The sequence below is a fragment of the Maniola jurtina genome, chromosome 22 (genome assembly GCF_905333055.1).
Source record: "Maniola jurtina chromosome 22, ilManJurt1.1, whole genome shotgun sequence".
Classification (NCBI taxonomy): domain Eukaryota; kingdom Metazoa; phylum Arthropoda; class Insecta; order Lepidoptera; family Nymphalidae; genus Maniola; species Maniola jurtina.
In genome coordinates, this window is record NC_060050.1 from 2765559 (window position 1) to 2783567 (window position 18009).

The window sequence follows — 18009 nt, forward strand, 5'->3', positions numbered from 1 at the left end:
ACGTTTCAATTGATTCAGTAGTGATTTCTTAGGTGCATGCACAAAAACAAACAAACACATTTAGTCGATATAGATAAAAGACTTTTATGTAAGTAGCGGCTCCGAAAGACTTTTGATAAAATTTTTAATAAAATCAGTACAGCAATTTTCTAGACTACGTGGTGGCCTTTAGAGAGCCTTCAAATTTACCGCGCGGAGGCAGCGCGAACGCAGCGCTGTAGCCGCGCAGCAGCCAAGCTGCATCCGCGCGGCACTTTGTAGCTTTGAAGGCGCCCGTATTTCTAATGGGGTTTTCCGGCAATCTATGTGGGGTTCTACTTAATGGCATTTCCTCTTACACTGTCGTTTCCAATCTTTGCTTTGGAAAAAGTTAAAAGTCTTGAGACATTTCTCTCGTAGACAAATCACGGTGAATTTATCGCGGCGCGGACAGCATTACGGCCGGAATAAACAGAATTAAACTGTAATTACTTAGACACAAGGTATAATTTAGTTCGCATTAATGTTTACTAATGCACCGCCGAGTGATTTAGCAGTGGGACGAAGATTTAGACATTTTTAGATAGACCTTTAGTTTGATCTGAGTTTAGAGTTTTCAAAAGTGTTAGTTTTGGGGTTTCTTGAAGGGCTATTATATCTTCTATCTATGAGTCTAAGGCGTCTGCGTCCTATATGAGAGGTCGGGGGTTCGATCCTGCGCACGCACCTTTAACTTTTCGGAGTTATGTGTATTTTAACTTTAAGACAATTAAATATCACTTGAAGGAAAACATCGTGAGGATACCTGCATACTCCAGAGTTCGCTATGATATTCTCAAAGACGTGCGAAGTCTACCAATTCGTACTTAGCCAACGTGGTAGACCAATGGCCCAAACTCTTCTAATGCTGCGAGGAGATCTGTGCTCAGTAGTGAGCCGGCTATCGGTTGATCATGATGATAGTGATCTTCTGTTAATCTGTACGGCAAATCTGAGTCTTTCTAAAAAGTTTGCTCTAGATTTTCGCTTAAATACTACGATAGTTGGTGAATCAGGATATGACGTTCATGAATTTCCACTAACCATCAAATATACCTAAGATACCTACACTTAGGTCATACCTGCCTATTGTAATTTCCAGATACAATTCTCTGAATTCAGTATTGTTTAATCTCGCAGTGAATTAGATGTATGGATACATACATACCTATTTTTTATTGATTCAGCATACCTTATCTGATGAGAGCTTTTAGTTATTTATCGTATAGTCTCAAATATTGTCTTTCCACTTGTGTCAAATATGGGATGGAATAATAAACAGATCCTGATCAAGTAAGTACCAGAAATGATATAGGTACTAGTAGGTCCTACTGTATCAGAATGGGATAGTAATAAATAGGGCCAGGTTAAATACCACGAATACGAAGTATATCAAAATATAACAGTAGTACTTAAATATAAATCTCAGATATTGTTGTTTCATGTACAAATTACTATGTCGAACATGGGATAGAATAATAATAATCAGATCCTGTTCAAATTCCCAGAAAACGCTACAAATATGTTGCTCACAGTCCAACAGTACTAACTACTAATATGAACTACCTACACTGAGATAGTGCCGTACTGTGTAAAAATTTCTGTGTCAAAGATGGGATAGAATAGTAAGCAGGTCCTGTTCGAATACGGGGAATGTGCTACGAGCATGTTGTTAAAATCCAACAGTACTAAATACTACTCTGAGTCTAAGATAACGTCATTCCCTGTAAACATTTCTGTGTCAAAGATGGGATAGAATAGTAAGAAGGTCCTGGTCAAATACCAGGAATATACGAGTATGAAGAGGCAGATCAAAGTACACCTGTTGTAACGTAGATACCTACTACGTTCAATTTTCACTGAGCTTTAGGCTAGGTGCACATTGGCTACTGCCGCCTGAGGCCTGAGCGTCTAGCCTCTTTAGCAGCCATAGAGTCTAAGGGAAAAGTTCAATTTGTACGCCTGAGCCTCCTCTGAGCATTTCGATGGAAAGCTAAAGATAATAATCAATGCTCAGGCAATTTCTTAGGAGTATGCAGCGCGTGAGTATGCAGAGTGCGTTTAGGGTCTGCACTCTGCACTCTAGACGTCACTGCCACTCGACACTTAAGTGTATGAACATGCAATTACCCGCCCAGTCTACGATCCAACAGAGCTGACACTCCAGTCTAAGCGATACTCAGACCTTAGGGACTTGGTATAAGCACCCCGGCACGCTGTGAAGACAAAATGTATGGCGGTGTGTGGAACGAAACGGGCATGCATCGGACGCGGTGATTGGATTTTATGCCATTGTCCAAATAGCGTCCATATATATATTTTGAGTCAAAGCGTAGTCCCGGGGCGATTACTATATCAAGAGTCAAGATACTTAAACTAAACAGCCAAAAAGCAGTTACTCAGTCGCTAAAAAGAATCGCTCAGGTGATAATAGCCAATGGGCGTCTACCTTTAGAGTTGTAGCAGAATTCGCGTCACGTAACAGTGTGTAGCGACCGTTATGGCTCGTAGCGCCCAATTGAATAACGATCGAGCTGACCGTTAGTGATGTACTGATATCGATGTTTATGACATTATTCTGGGACGGAAAATTTAACTTATTTTCTTATGATTTTTAACCAACGTCATATAAATGTTTTCTAATTAGATCAAAGTACTGTGTATGACTGCTAGTGATGTACTGATATCGATGTATGTGACATTCATGTGCTAGAATAGGATACACGCCATCCATCCATCCATCCAGACCTGTAAATTAAAAAAAAGTGAATCAAAGAACTGTGTATCAAGAGTTTGCAGAAGAACGCTCGCGCCCGTCAGTGATGTACTGATACCGATGATTCCAAAAAAAGTACTTTTCCATATTAAATATCTAGGTTACTTCAAAACTTCTCAATTAACATGTAGGTTTATTAGCGTGCATTTAAAAGGAAGTAAATGAAAATAACTATTTCAACAGCGGATGCACAAATTCCTGAAAAGCTGGCAATGCATTGGCGGTTCCTTTGGCGCTCCAAATGTTCATGGGCGGCGGTAATCACTAAACATCAGCCATTTTATACATAACTATGAAACTACTATACTAGAAGTAAGATACAAAACCTTGGATGCTATGATGCCAAAATAGATACCTATAGTTGTTTTGCATAGAATTCAAAATTCTTACTATCCTTACACCCGTATTCACAAACGTTACTATGAGGTCTCATAGTGCGCTCGAACGCACAGTGTCCGTTCCATCAATCAGATGACTGTATCACGTCAATTTACAATGATCTGATTGGTGGAACCTACACTATGCGTTCGAGCGCACTGTGAGACCTCATAGTAACATTTGTGAATACGGCCGTTAATGTCTTTATTGCCCTTTGCTGTCAGTTGAATCTGGTTTTATAATACAGTTTGATTTCGATTAGTAAAGAATTCTTGAAAGGTGTTTTCAAGATAAAAGGGATATAAGAATGAGAAATGGCATAGACGCGTGATGCGAGAAAGTGATTTTAATGCTCAGAATATCGATTAAAATGACTTTTATACCACTCGAGCGCCAAAATTGTTGACAAATTGTGAACGTTTGAATGAGGTTAATGGAAACACAGCTTTGGGATAAAGCCAACCAATGTAAACCCTGTGAGTAGATTCTCTTAACCGTAGGTTTTTGAGTTTACGACCACGGTCCGAAGAATGCTAAATAGTCATTAATATAGCTAAAGATAAAGCTGAAATACTTAACATTTCGAAAGAATTTCCACAATAAAGTTGGATGGAAATGATGCTAAATTTTATTTCAATCTACTCCGTAACATGGAATGTTAATCCAACAAAAACATAAGAAATGCGAAATCCCAACATAAATATAGAAAAACGATGTTAAATTGTAAACATAATCCAAATACCACATAATGCACGGTGCAGACGATTTAACGTAATAACCTTACTTCCCGCAATATGCGGTAATAACGTAGCGAATTTATCGACAATAAAGATCAATTACGCGTACATCACTAGCAAATCCCAGACACTTATCTTGACACAATAGTCCGTTTCGGTGCAGAGGGAGAATAATACTCTACAACATATAGTGATTATTTATACACACCATTACAATCTCTATTATTATAAGATTAGGGAATAATATTGTTTGATATATTTATGGCTATTTAGCATTGGACCTTGAAGTTCGTTTGTACAATACGTTTAACAAAATACGGAAGTTTTTTTTTTTGATTTTATGGGTTTTGAATAGGTTATTATTTATTAATAGGTGCTGATTTCAATTCGATATGGGATATTTGTATAGTTTACGTGAAATATTACTTTATGAGGGTAGTTTTTGTGATTCCCGAGGTAGTTAAACAATGCTGTGGTTTTTAACAGGGCTTGGATTTTAGCTACTTATTCGATCTATCTGATATTCGAGATTATTATGTTCAGTGGTTAATCCGTTTTTCGTGGCAATATACCTAGTCCTTTGGCGTAGCATATGAAGAAGACGTAGTTTTTTAACCTTATGAAAATAATAATATAATAATTTTACTTTGCGTAGCTTTCCCGCGCAAAGCATTGATCGATGGCTTATGGTTTTACTTTTAGTAGGACGTAGTAAAATCTTTTGAAATTCCATTTTTCAGTTTCGCAGACTGACTAAATTCAAGAAGCAATACAAATTATGAAACACTAGCCGATGTCTGCGACTTCGCCCGCGTGGATTTAGGTTTTTCGAAATCCCGTGGGAACTCTTTGATTTTCCGGGATAAAAAGTAGCCTATGTGCTAATTCAGGATATTATCTATCTCCATTCCAAATTTCAGCCAAATCCGTCCAGTGGTTTTTGCGTGAAGGAGTAACAAACATACACACAGACACACACACACACATACACACACACTTACAAACTTTCGCTTTTATAATATTAGTGTGATTAGTGTGGTTATCTCGTACGTAGTGATTTTCGAAACAACTAAGAAGATGAACTCAGATTGCCCTGGTATCTAAGTACTTATTTTGTATCTTACACAGATGGCTTTTCGTTGAAAAGTAGACGATCCATAATAATTTCCAAATATCGAGTTTTCTTGTTTAAAAACTGGTCATGTTTCTAGCTATTATCGGCTCATAATTCGCGCGCGAGCATTATTTGGGATACGATCTTGCAGAAACCATCGATAGATGGGAAACAGCAGTCGCCGACTGCCTGTGTTCACATCGGGCGAGTTACTTGCTTGTTTTCTATGGGAAAACTTTCTATCAATTCATATTTCACGGGCAAGCATTATTTGGCGCACCGTTTTGCAGGTACCACTGATGGAGGAGGAAAAGTAGCCTCCGACAAGTTGTACAGTTTGCTTGTGCTATCTCTGAATACAGACGGTCTTGTAATGTAATAAATTATAATCATACAATTAAGTATGGTTTGCCAAATCATACTTAATTGTATGTTGGTTCTAATTTAAAACAACGCCTTTTCGTGATTTTTTAGTATCTTTAATTGATTGTGTATTGAGTAGGTATGTATTGTAACATTTTGTTTCTAAAAAAAGAAACAACTGTTTTGAGTTTCTTGCCAGCATGCTTGCCAGAAAAAGAACTATCAGATAATTTTATAAACAGTAAAAAAAGCATTTTTTTTTTTCAATTTCTAGTTCGTTCTCCTTTACGGTTAGTTTAGTTGTCGATGTAAACGAGGCACAGCGACTACAGAAATAGCATATTGCGTGCAAGATTTGACCGATCGCACGAGCGAACATAAAATTAGATTCGAATATCCAGACTATGTTGCAGACTTTAACTTAACTAGGGTTATTTTACGTTCAGACATTTTAGTTTTTACAGACATAATATGTAGGTAATAAATATTATAAATGCGACGCAGTACCTATCCTGTCTGTTAGGCTACCTTTATCCCAAACATAAAAACCGGTCAAGTGCGAGAGGGACTCACACATGAAGCGTTCCGTACCATCAAGAAATAAAACTCTTTTTTAGGGTTCCATACCGCAAAAGGAAAAACGGAACCCTTATAGGATCACTTTGTTGTCTGTCTGTTTGTCTGTCAAGAAACCTATAGGGTACTTCCCGTTGACCTAGAATCATGAAAGGTAGGTAGGTAGGTCTTATAGCACAAGTACAGGAATAAATCTGAAAACCGCGACTTTGCGGTTACATCATTTAAAAAAAATTTAAATGTGTTTCAATTTTCAAAATAAGATAACTATTAGGTACCCAAGTGGGGATATATTTTTATTTTTATGTAAGTATAATAGTTTTTGATTTATCGTGCAAAATGTTGGAAAAAATACCCGAATACGGAACCCACAGTGCGCGAGTCTGACTCGCACTTGGCCGGCACAAATTTTCCTTCAGACTTGCTATACTTACGCACAGGTGCTAAACTAGGTCAACGCATAAACATGTGATATATAACTTTGCTTCCATATAACCCCGTAAAGTTAGAGATGTCCGGTACCAACCCCGTACCCCCCCCCCCCCCCCATTTATCATCCCGCTAAATGTTCACTTAAATCATAAGTACCTAGGCACTCATACTTTAGGTAAGTACTAGTTACCTAAGTACCTAAACTGTCTAAACTAATATCCACAAATCATCTGTAAAAAGGAACACAACGTTCATTACAAACAATCGAATGAATAAATCACACTAACATTTCGTGAATAATTCGAAGGAAACACGTTTCTCAGGAAATTAGTAGTGATTTCTCTCGAACGAATCTTATTTATTTCCTCGATTTTAACAGAAACGTACTTGTTCCAGTATTTATAGCGCCGCGTCATTCTTTGAAATTGTAACTTCATATGAGGAAATTATTGGAAAAGCTTGTTGGAGAAACAAAATAAAGGCATTGATTTCAGCTGGAACTACAAACAAGTTTGTTAAACTCTTATACGAATACAATACAATTTATTCGAAACTAAACTCTTACAAGTGCTTTTGAATCATCAGAATAGTTTACTAATGATCCAAAATGCCGTTAACAGACTTGTATTGCCAACTGAGATTATTAAAAAAAATTAGTTTGGATCTCTGCACACAAAAGTACCTAGTTTATCGCGATGTAGGGATATAATATGATGGTCAATAATAAATCAATGTGCAACAAAAATTAATAACTAAGTACTTATAATTACTTATAATATGTATCTACTTTTTTTTATTCAGATACAAGTTAGCCCTTGACTGCAATCTCATCCGGTAAATGATGATGCAGTCTAAAATGGAAGCGGGCTAACTTGGAAGAGCTATGTCAGGATCCGTAAAAACGGAGCCCTATTAATGTCTGTCTGCTGTCTGTCTGTCCGTCTGTTTGTCCGCGTGTCTCTAGCTCGTAAATTAAATGTGTTAAAACCTGAAATTTTGGTATTCGGTGTAGAACATTGACCCAAAACCAAATAATTAATTAGAAATTAAATTAAATTATTTTTCACGGGGACTCCCATACATCAAAAAGGAGAGGGAAAAGCCTAAGCCAAAAGAGCAGATATTATTTAACAAATTTTATAAGTTATTTAACTAATGTTCTCTCATAAATCACAACGCGCAGAGGCTTATCAAGGGTTTTAATAGAGAATCTATATGTACACTTAAATACTTTGTAAGCAGATAAAACAATAACCAAAAAAAACAGTGTGTGTTCAAGAGTATATTATGGGTGCAAATAAAATAAACAATTATTATACAACGGTCGCCCGACGACGCCAGATGGCGCGTGCGGCGTTTTTTATGAATATTAGTAAACACTGTTTGAAGATAACGCTACAGAGTGATTTCTTTGATTTAGCTTATTACTCTACACCTACCTAAATACCTAGGTACCTACTCTATCTAGCACATGAAATGAAACATACTCATTACTCATAATTTATGTGTGATTTTGTGAGCACTTACAAGAATAAGTAATTACTAATTACAAAGGTTAGTAAGCTGCTAAGTTTAAAGATCATTATAGGAAATCGATTTTATACTTTCTTTACTAGATCTTTCACTTATAGATTCATTCATTATTTCCGAGTGATATCCATATCTATGCCTACTTAATATTATATGTTAATACGAAAGTGTGGTAGTCTGCCTCTATTTTCTTAGTCCAACAATTTAACCATTTTTAACCCCGACCCAAAAAGAGGGGTGTTATAAGTTTGACGTGTGTATCTGTGTATCTGTCTTTAGCATCGTAGCTCCTAAACGAATCGACCGATTTAAATTTAGTTTTTTTTGTCTGAAAGGTGGCTTTTGATCGAGAGTGTTCTTAGCTATAATCGAAGAAAATCGATTCAGCTGTTTGAAAGTTAACAGCTCTTTTCTAGTTTTCTTATGTGTCGGGGGTTTTTTTAATTTTAAGTTATTGACGAGTACAGAGATACCTAGCTTGCGCCTATGGGAATAGACGTACGTACATACCTATTACCTACTATATACCTATTCCAATATTCAGAACACACTCAACGTAGACGTTTCACTCCGACACCGGAGTGTCCTCAGGAGATGTAGACTTTGCAGAAATAACAAACAAACAATACTTATTGTGTTGTGTGTGTTTCGGAAGATTGATGCGGTGTGTGTTATTGGTGTGTATTGATTGTTGTATGGTGGGAGGTGGGCGGTGCATATCCCATGTTGCAGGTTGCAAAGTCTGTTTTAGCGGATTATATCAAACGCTTAATTGACCGCCAATAAATAGTAGTATCCTGCATAATGTTGTCAATGGTGTATAAAGTCTGCCAATCTGCACTTGACCAGCGTGGTAGACGTTTTTTTAATTACTATAGGCAAGCGCTTGACCACAATCACACCTGATGGAAAGTGATGATATGGTCTAAGATGGGACGCGTTTACCTAGGTTCTAGTAGGTGCTTATTCTAGACTATTTGCACGAGGCTATTTGCTGCCTAAAATTAACAAAGCTCATCAGTTAATTTCGCACGAAACCGCCAACCGCCATAATGTACAATGATGTAGCAAATTCGATTCTCGATTTCTACAACATCCTGTGCAAGGAAACGCACGTGTTTGTAAACTTCCTGCCTCCAAACACCACGTTATTTTGCACTTTTATCCGTCATTAATCTATTGTAATAGAGTTCGAAATCGAACAATGCGGCTATTCTTATAAAAATGTAAAAGCACCTGTGCGCCTTAAAGCTAACACAATAAAAGTCAAATTAGTATAGGCTTACTGTAAAGTAAGCTTCTGTATAATAGAGCTTCTGTTCTGCCATTATTACAATGGAAATTTTACTTTAAATATAGGAATGTAGAGTTGAAAATTTTTACCTTGGTTTGTGTATCTATACCTTACTTTACCTTCGTTTTTATTTATTTCTTTGTTATTAATTTCCGAGATTAAAAAAAAGTATAACTAACAAGTTTTTTATCACGCCAATTAACTTTTTTCACCGATGATCGACATCAAGTGCATGTAAAAAGGTAAATCCATTGCTAAATATACTGTTTACACGGCTGCTCAAAAAGAGGTGTATTGTTTTCAGGGTTCATGCATGTTTTTTTATTCCACCATAACTCCTAAAAACCTTATCAGATTTGGATGTATGGGGTATCCTTAGAATCCTTACATCACCGAGTAATACTGACTTTATTTTTTTTGAAAAATTCAATATGGCGGGTATAATATGGCAAATGTGGGAAACATAATATTCAATTATTATCTTCATTTTTAAACACATGACAGACATTAAGACGGGAGTGCACATTGCAGCCAGGTTTTTGAAAACTTTATAGGTAACTTGTTAATATAAAAATATTCATAAAAAATTACTTAGTATATATATTTTGCGTGCCTCATTTGTTATTTTATCTGTGCCAGCCACACAGCTCAAAAAGGCTAGAACGCTGAGCCTTGAACCCACTTTGAATTAAAAAAAAATAGAAATAAATTTTATTTTTTAATCTCCACCAACTTGTTATATTTTATCTGCGCGCGCCTCGCACAGATAAATAACGAATAAAACATGCACATGCATTATCACAGTACATGTAGGTTTTCGTTGTATAGCCCACGCCGACATAAATAACGCACATTCATCCAAGGGAGACATGCGGCACTGATTTATTCTTATTTGATTTCTAAAGGGTTACTTCGGATAGAGTGCTCCAAGATATTGTTCTTTTGTGAACAAGATTCAAGTGGTTTTTGAAAGATATAGGCTACTTGAACTTGAAACTACTTAAGTTCCTTGCTAGCTACTGTACAACGTCTCAAAAGTATTTTTAAATTGTGAAGATTGAGTTCAAAAGAGTTTTTTTCATTCTAACAATGAACATCGGTTTTCGAACGGATTTCAGTTCCTGATAACTGTCACATAATGTTATCTAAATAGATATGTGCGATAAAAAGAAGCACAATACACTGATATCACAGGGAAATTCCAACAAACCATCAACAAAAAGGGGTCAAACTTTTAGTAATGAGTAATGCGATGCAGAGCAGAGACCTCGTATGAGTTTATTTTCTAAGCTTATAGACAAAACGTCTACCTTACAAAGGTACCTTTTTAAATAGCCAAAGATCGAAAACCATACAGCCCTGAACATGCCCTGAAGAATCATTTGAAAATAGAATTTGTCACCCTTGTATCACAATTATTTAACCGTCACTAAGACAACAGATTATAAAAAAAAACTCGGAAAATAAATCATCTAAAAACGGAACGTTGAAAGTTCTATTTTCGAACGAGGGTAACAGAACAATAAAAAAGTAATCCAACCCTCGAGTTATTTCCACTTTAAAATTTTTCAGCTTAACCCTTCAACGTGCTGTGATATATGAGACGAAGGCACGTGGTTTAAACTGCCTAATGCAATGTAACATTTACTAGAGTTTAAAAACGTTCAAAAACGGTTACGATATGGTAGGTCTTAATAGCACATGTAAAGGAAAAAATCCGAAAACCGTGAATTTGTGATAATATCACAAAAAAATATTAAAATATGCCCATGAACAAATAATTAATATTTTCAATTTTCAAAATAAGATAACTATACCAAGTGGGGTATGACATGAACGAACCTTACCTACCTAAACATTCTTAAACAGATTTTTATTTATTTTTAAGCACAATAGTTTTTGATTTATTGTGCAAAATGTCGAAAAAATAGCTAAATACGGAACCCTTGGTGCGCGAGTCTGACTCGAACTTGGTCGGTTTGTTTTCTTGTGTTGATACGCTCTTAGTAACAAAGTCTTAAAACGTTACAAGTACATTCAAAATAGATAATAGATAAGTAAAAATAACCTGAAAGCAACCCCTTCCAACGCACGGGCGCTGAATCAAAACTGAGAATTTTATATCCTTGTTTATTTTAATGTTTAATTTTATACCATGCCAACGAACTCGTGCGGTAATGCGTTCCGATAAAATTGTATGTAAAGTAACACCAGAGAAACTCCAAAGGAAAAATGCATTAAAAATACCTTGGTAATTGGTAGACGTCCATCACACCGTAGCTAACTTTGAGTTTTGCAAACCTGGCATACATATTAATATTATGAATGCGAAAGTGCGTCTGTCTGTACATCTGTCTGCAAGCTTTTCAACGGATCATCTGTTTAACCATTTTTGACGAAAGGTACAGGGAATAGAGATAGTATGCATTTCAGCTGCCAGAGAAGGACATAGGTTATTATTTTGTCCAGAAAATCACAAGAAAGAAAAAAATCACAAGAAAGAGAAGAAGAAAGAGTACTCACAGGATTTAAAAAAAATGGTCTGTGTTAAGGAAAATCATTCTATAACGTGGAGTACTTTATTTTAGTTTATTTATCGTTTGGTTTACTTTATTACTATTTAAATGGCTTAACATGCACAATTTTTATGAACTTAAAGAATTTTTTGACATAAAATAGATAGATATGGACTTTGAGTGATTTTAACCATTGATGTTTCATGCACGAAATTTGCACGCCATTCCATGGCAAATGTGGTGATACCAATATGAATTTGTAAGACCTATTTAACCCGCATTTAAGCAAATAAAATGATTTGATTTGATTTGATTTGATTTAGGTATCACACTTTAAAATTGAAAACTTGCATGTATCTACCTACAGAGTAGGTACATAAAAACATTAATGGTCAACGCAGCAACGTAACGTTACCAAAAATAAATTCGTCTCCATAATAGTTTTTTACGAGACTTAATACCTTTAGACGTTGATGTAAAAAAGAAAGATGGACAGTTACCTATCAAATCAAATCAATCAGCCTGTTTGCGTCCACAGCTGGACATAGGCCTTCCCAAAAATACGCCATCAGACACGATCCTCCGCCTTCCTCATCCACCCACTTCCCGCTATCTTCTTGAGGTCGTCAGTCCTGTTACCTATACCTACCCAGAAATACTCCGTATATGTATTTAGTTTTGCAAGGATAAGACTCGAAACCTACTAAGAAACCGGCCAAGTGCGAGTCAGACTCGCGCACTGAGGGTTCCGTACTCGGGTATTTTTCCAACATTTTGCACGATAAATCAAAAACTATCATACATAAAAATAAATAAATATCTGTTTTAGAATGTATACGTAAAGCCCTTTCATATGATACCGCAATTGGTATACCTAGTTATCTTACTTTAAAAATTGAAACACATTTTAATTGTTTTTAAATAATGTGACCACAAATTCGTGGTTTTCAGATTTATTCCTGTACTTGTGCTATAAGACCTACCTACCTACCAAATTTCAGGATTCTAGGTCAACGGGAAGTACCCTATAGGTTTTTTGACAGACAGACAGACAACAAAGTGATACTTATAGTTCCGTTTTTCCTTTTGCGGTACGGAACCCTAAAAAGGTGTACATCTTAAGTGATGTATGTCAATGGTCTGTGTATAGAAAGGATATTCTCAAGGTGTGGACTGGTAAATCTTGGCTGGTAAATAACTTATAATATAAAGCGGGCAGTAAAGGGAATGCGTTTTGACGTTTATGTGTTTTCACGCACCCTGTATTTCAGGCGCGGTTAGGGTTGACACTTCCCAATTTCTTGTGTAACAAAATATGAAACTGCTTTGAAATAGCCAGGTTAAAACAATTAATAAGACAGACTTAGTACTATGTTTTATTAAAATTAGATGAAACTCAGTTTTCGGTGTGATTTTTTAGAAATATGTAATTTTTTAAATTCCGTTTATTAATTTAGTGATCCCTAAAGGTATCTGTATTTTTTATACATTGAACTGGCGGGTCTCATTTTGAACATTTCTTATTTCATCTCGATTTCGTAAGATTTTTTTTAATATTACCTTTATCTAAACCTATACTTATTATTACTCTGTTTACGGAAAGAGGTAAGTATAGAGCTCTTTTTGTTACGTAATCCTGTACAAATGACAGAGACGAACATCTCAGCGGGGTTAACCATTTTGAGACACCGACCAATCACAAACGGAACTATGTTTTCGAATTGAAATTCGAATATTTTTTGCAAACATGTTTGTGATTGGTTGGTGACTCAAAATGGTTAAAGCCCACTGAGATGTTCGTCTCTGTCATTTGTGTGGGATTACGTAACAGAGAAAACTATATACTAACTTCTTTTCGTGGATAGAGTATAGATGATATAGTACTCGTAGTTTGGACACATAGAGCAAGTAAAAATTAATATTTTTTTGTGTTTATGTGTCAACCCTAACACTTTGCAATGTGAATTACGTATTAAATTTTATAGGCGATGTGTAAGTAAGTAGGTATTTTTGGAAGTGCAACAGATGTTTGGAAACCATACATCTTTGCAACAAATAGGCCCACTGTTAAATATTAGTCTGGTTCTGTCGGAAATGTTCCCATAGTGTAATTTGTAGCAAAATTTTCAGTATTACAGACCAAACAGCCGTGCTGAGAGAGTCATACAATAAACTTTAAGGGCCGGGGCGGATGGCGGAGCGAAGAGCAGAGCATTCTCACAGTCAAAATATTATCGACATTGTCCTCATTGAAATAATATCTGAAATTGATCGTGCATCCGTGCGGATACTCGCGCATCCGCGCGCAGTCCCGTGGTACAAATTCGCGTAATATGTCACGCGATTGAAAACTTCACGGGCATGCTCTGCGCTGCGCTCCCCCATATTATTTATGTGCGCCGGCCCTTAAGCCACAATTTCAAGAGTAGATATATTTTTCGCTAACTTTTTTTTTATTTCATATAAGATAGCCCTTGACTACGATCTCACCTAGTGGTAAATGATGATGCAGTCTAACATGGCAGCGGGCTAACTTGGAAGGGGTATGCAAGTTTCATTAAACCCTAGTCGGTTTCCACCGGTCCGGCTTTGCCGGTAGAGTGGTAACTAGCCACATGATTTTTGCATGGATATAGTTAATGACCTAGAAAGTGACCACTAGGTATTTAGTGGTTGCCTTTAAATATGACTGACTTATTGTTGTAATTTTTAAAATGTTTATAGACCAAATTCACAGAACAGGGAATCGGCTTATTAATTATTTTGTGCGGTAATAAAAACTTATATACTATAATATATCGTTATTTTTGGTGTGGAGGAAAAAGAACAGAATTACGAGGATTTACAGAATAATTTCCTGAAGATATTCAGTGATATTATGAAAATAGATTGTACTAGTTTTGAAATACAAGGTATAAAAAGAATTGGTAAAAAATGCGATAAACCTAGACCCGTTATTGTTACATTTTCTACATTTAGGAGAAAATTCAAAATTTTACGCAACAAAAAATCACTTGAACAGTTAAATTACTATATAAAAGAAGATTACCCACCAAAAATTTTACAAAAAAGAAAAGAACTTCAAGAAATTGCGAAGGAAGAGCGGGAAAAAGGCAAAAAAGTGATAATCAAATATGATAAGTTAATTGTCATTCCACAAAAAGAGACAAGTGAAAACACAAAACGAGGAAGTAAACGCAATCTTTCTGAAACTCCTCCTGACAAGAATGATAAATTTACAAGAAAACCCAAAAAGACGACCCAAACCCAAAAAAGTAACACCCTAACATCTTACTGGACCGACAAAGCCACCCAAAAATATAACCAAAACGAAAACCACTTGAATCCAGAGTCTACAGCAACACCTTAATAAACGGAGATATTTACTTAGTTATTATAATACTTACAACATAAGGTGCCTCCCTCCTCCTCCTCCAAGACGGCTGGTCACCGTGGAGGAGTATGACCACAACCCCCCCGGTTTGAATATACATATTTAACTACTCAAAATACAATATTTATTATAATATTTTTTATAATAAACGCATAATAGGATAAAAACAGAATTTATTTACATAATTGAACAAAATGGAATGTACTTGCCTGTGAGGCTATGATAATTACTTAAACATAAAAGGAAAATTCTGGGATACTAATTACTAACATGAGGAATCTAAAGAAGAAGTAGGAATATGAAAAGAATTGATATAATTATTATGGATTTTTCAAGAGCTTGCATTAATGAAAAATACAACAAAATAAAGACAAAACCGGGGGGAGGCCTTATACCCAAATATGGGATCCTTATCTAGATTTAATAGTGATTACCTACGCAAACAAATAATTACTCAATAATAATATATGTATATAGCAATAGATATAAATGTAGGTATATACTAAGTAGTTTTAAACATTTGTAAACTAACGATTTTATTAACTAACACTGTACAAAACATAACATATGAACACACACACATATAAAACACAATTGTACTTACTAACAAAACTAACATAAAATAAAGGTAAAAAATGTAGAATAAATAGCTATATAGTTGTAAGAAAACCTCTTCTTCTTCTTCCAGCCCTTATCCCATGCTACGTGGGGTCGGCACAACATGTCTTCCTCTTCCACTCTCTTCTGTCATCCATCAACTTATCATCTACCCCTTTTATACGCATATCCTCTTTCACGCAATCCATCCACCTTTTCTTTGGTCGTCCTCTTCTCTTTTCTCCATCCACATGCATATTTAACATTCTTCTAGTGATATGACTCTCTTCCCTCCGCATTACATGCCCATACCATGCCAGCCTATTACTCCTCATTTTTTCTACCACTGGTGCTACTTTTAAACTTCCCCTTATATATTCATTCCTTATCATATCCATTCTTGTCACACCACACATCCATCTCAACATTCGCATTTCGGTCGCATGTACTCGTCTTTCATCCTTCCCTTTTACCGCCCAACATTCTGAACCATACAATGTGACAGGTCTAACGACAGTTTTGTAAATTTTCCCCTTAAGTTTGAGGGGCCATTTTCGGGTCGCATATAACACCTGAGACCTGTCGCCATTTCATCCATCCCGCATTCATTCTATTGTTCACGTCTCGATCAATGCTACCGTCACTTTGGAAGAGCGAACCGAGGTACCGGAAATTGGAGCAGACAGGTAGAGTTACGCCATCCAAAGAGATATCAGAGAAACTGGAGGGGCCACCGAAGTCACAGAACAGATGTTCTGTCTTCGTTCGGCTGATCCTCAGGCCAACACTCTCCAATTTCTCTTGCCATCTACGCAGTCTGCTCTGGACGTCGGCCGCATCTTCTCCGACAAGCACAATGTCGTCGGCAAACAGCATGCACCAGGGCGCTTGTTCCTGTATGTTTGACGTCAGAGCATCCATTACCAGGACAAACAAATAAGGACTTAAAGCCGATCCCTGATGCAGGCCTACTTCCACATTGAACTTGTCCGTAACGCCAGCTTCTGATCTGACCCTTGTACTCGCTCGTCTATACATCGCTTTCACAAGCCTCACATACTTCTCAGGCAATCTCTTCACTTTCATAGCCCACCACAAAACTTCGCGAGGAACTCTATCATATGCCTTTTCAAGGTCGATAAATACCATGTGCAGGTTTCTATGTGCATTCTTGTATTTCTCGCAGAGTTGACGGAGTGCGAATATTGCATCTGTGGTACCTCGACCTGGCATAAACCCGAACTGGTTTTGGGTAACCTCAGTCTCCTCTCTCATTCTTCTTTCTATCACTTTTTCCCAAATCTTCATACTATGTGACATGAGCTTTATTCCCCGATAGCTGTTACAGTCTTGTACATCACCCTTGTTTTTGTAAATGGGCACCAGCAAACTGTTGCACCACTCTTCTGGGATCTCCTCCTCGTGTAACATCTTATTGAAGAACAAAGCCAGCCAGCTCCATCCATCTCCTTTTAGAAACTTCCATACCTCAGCTGGTATACTATCTGGCCCTGTCGCTCTACCATTTTTCATACTTAATACTGCCATTCTTACTTCATCTATACTCACCTGTTTCACCACACCCAAGTTAGTTGGTACATTAGCTAGCTCTCCACTCCACTCATTCTCTTCGTTCATTAACTTCCTGAAATATTCTCTCCAACGGTCTTTTATGTCATCGTCATTCGTTAAAACTTTCTTTTCGTTATCTTTTATGCATTTAATGTGGGTAATATCCCTTTCATTCTTTTCTCTTGCTCTTGCTAGTCGATATAGATCTTTTTGGCCTTGGGGGCTTTCAAGAGACCTATACAATTTTTCTTGTGTCTTTCCCCTTGCGATAGCGACAGCTCTTTTAGCTTTCTTTTTACACTCCATATATAGTTCCTTTTTATTCTGCTTCACAGTCATGTCACTATCACTCACACCTTTCCACTTTTTAAAGGCATCCTTTTTTTCTTTCAGAACTTTTTGTACGTCCTCACTCCACCACCACGTGTCTTTATCTATCTGTCTTTTATTTTTTGTCTCACCAAAAACATTCCTTGCAACTCTCCTCATACATGAAGCCATTTCATTCCAGCACTCATTCACTGATTTCTTTTGAAAATCACCATCCATCTCGATCATTTTATCTACCACTTGTCTCTGAAACTTTTTCGCACATTCCTCTTTTAGTTGTAAGAAAACCTATTGTACTTAAAGATAAGGAGTAAATAAAGGCTTAATAATAATAAAATACTATAATATACTCATATATTAATAGCCACTTTAATTTTATTTT

General features: G+C 36.4%; 1 protein-coding gene across 4 annotated transcripts in view; it reads left to right on the forward strand.

Moving 5' to 3' along the window:
• The window catches only part of LOC123876758 (fibroblast growth factor receptor homolog 1-like), a 102142-nt gene that overhangs the window by 21271 nt on the left and 62862 nt on the right, over positions 1-18009 (forward strand). The gene's annotated exons all lie outside the window — the stretch shown is intronic.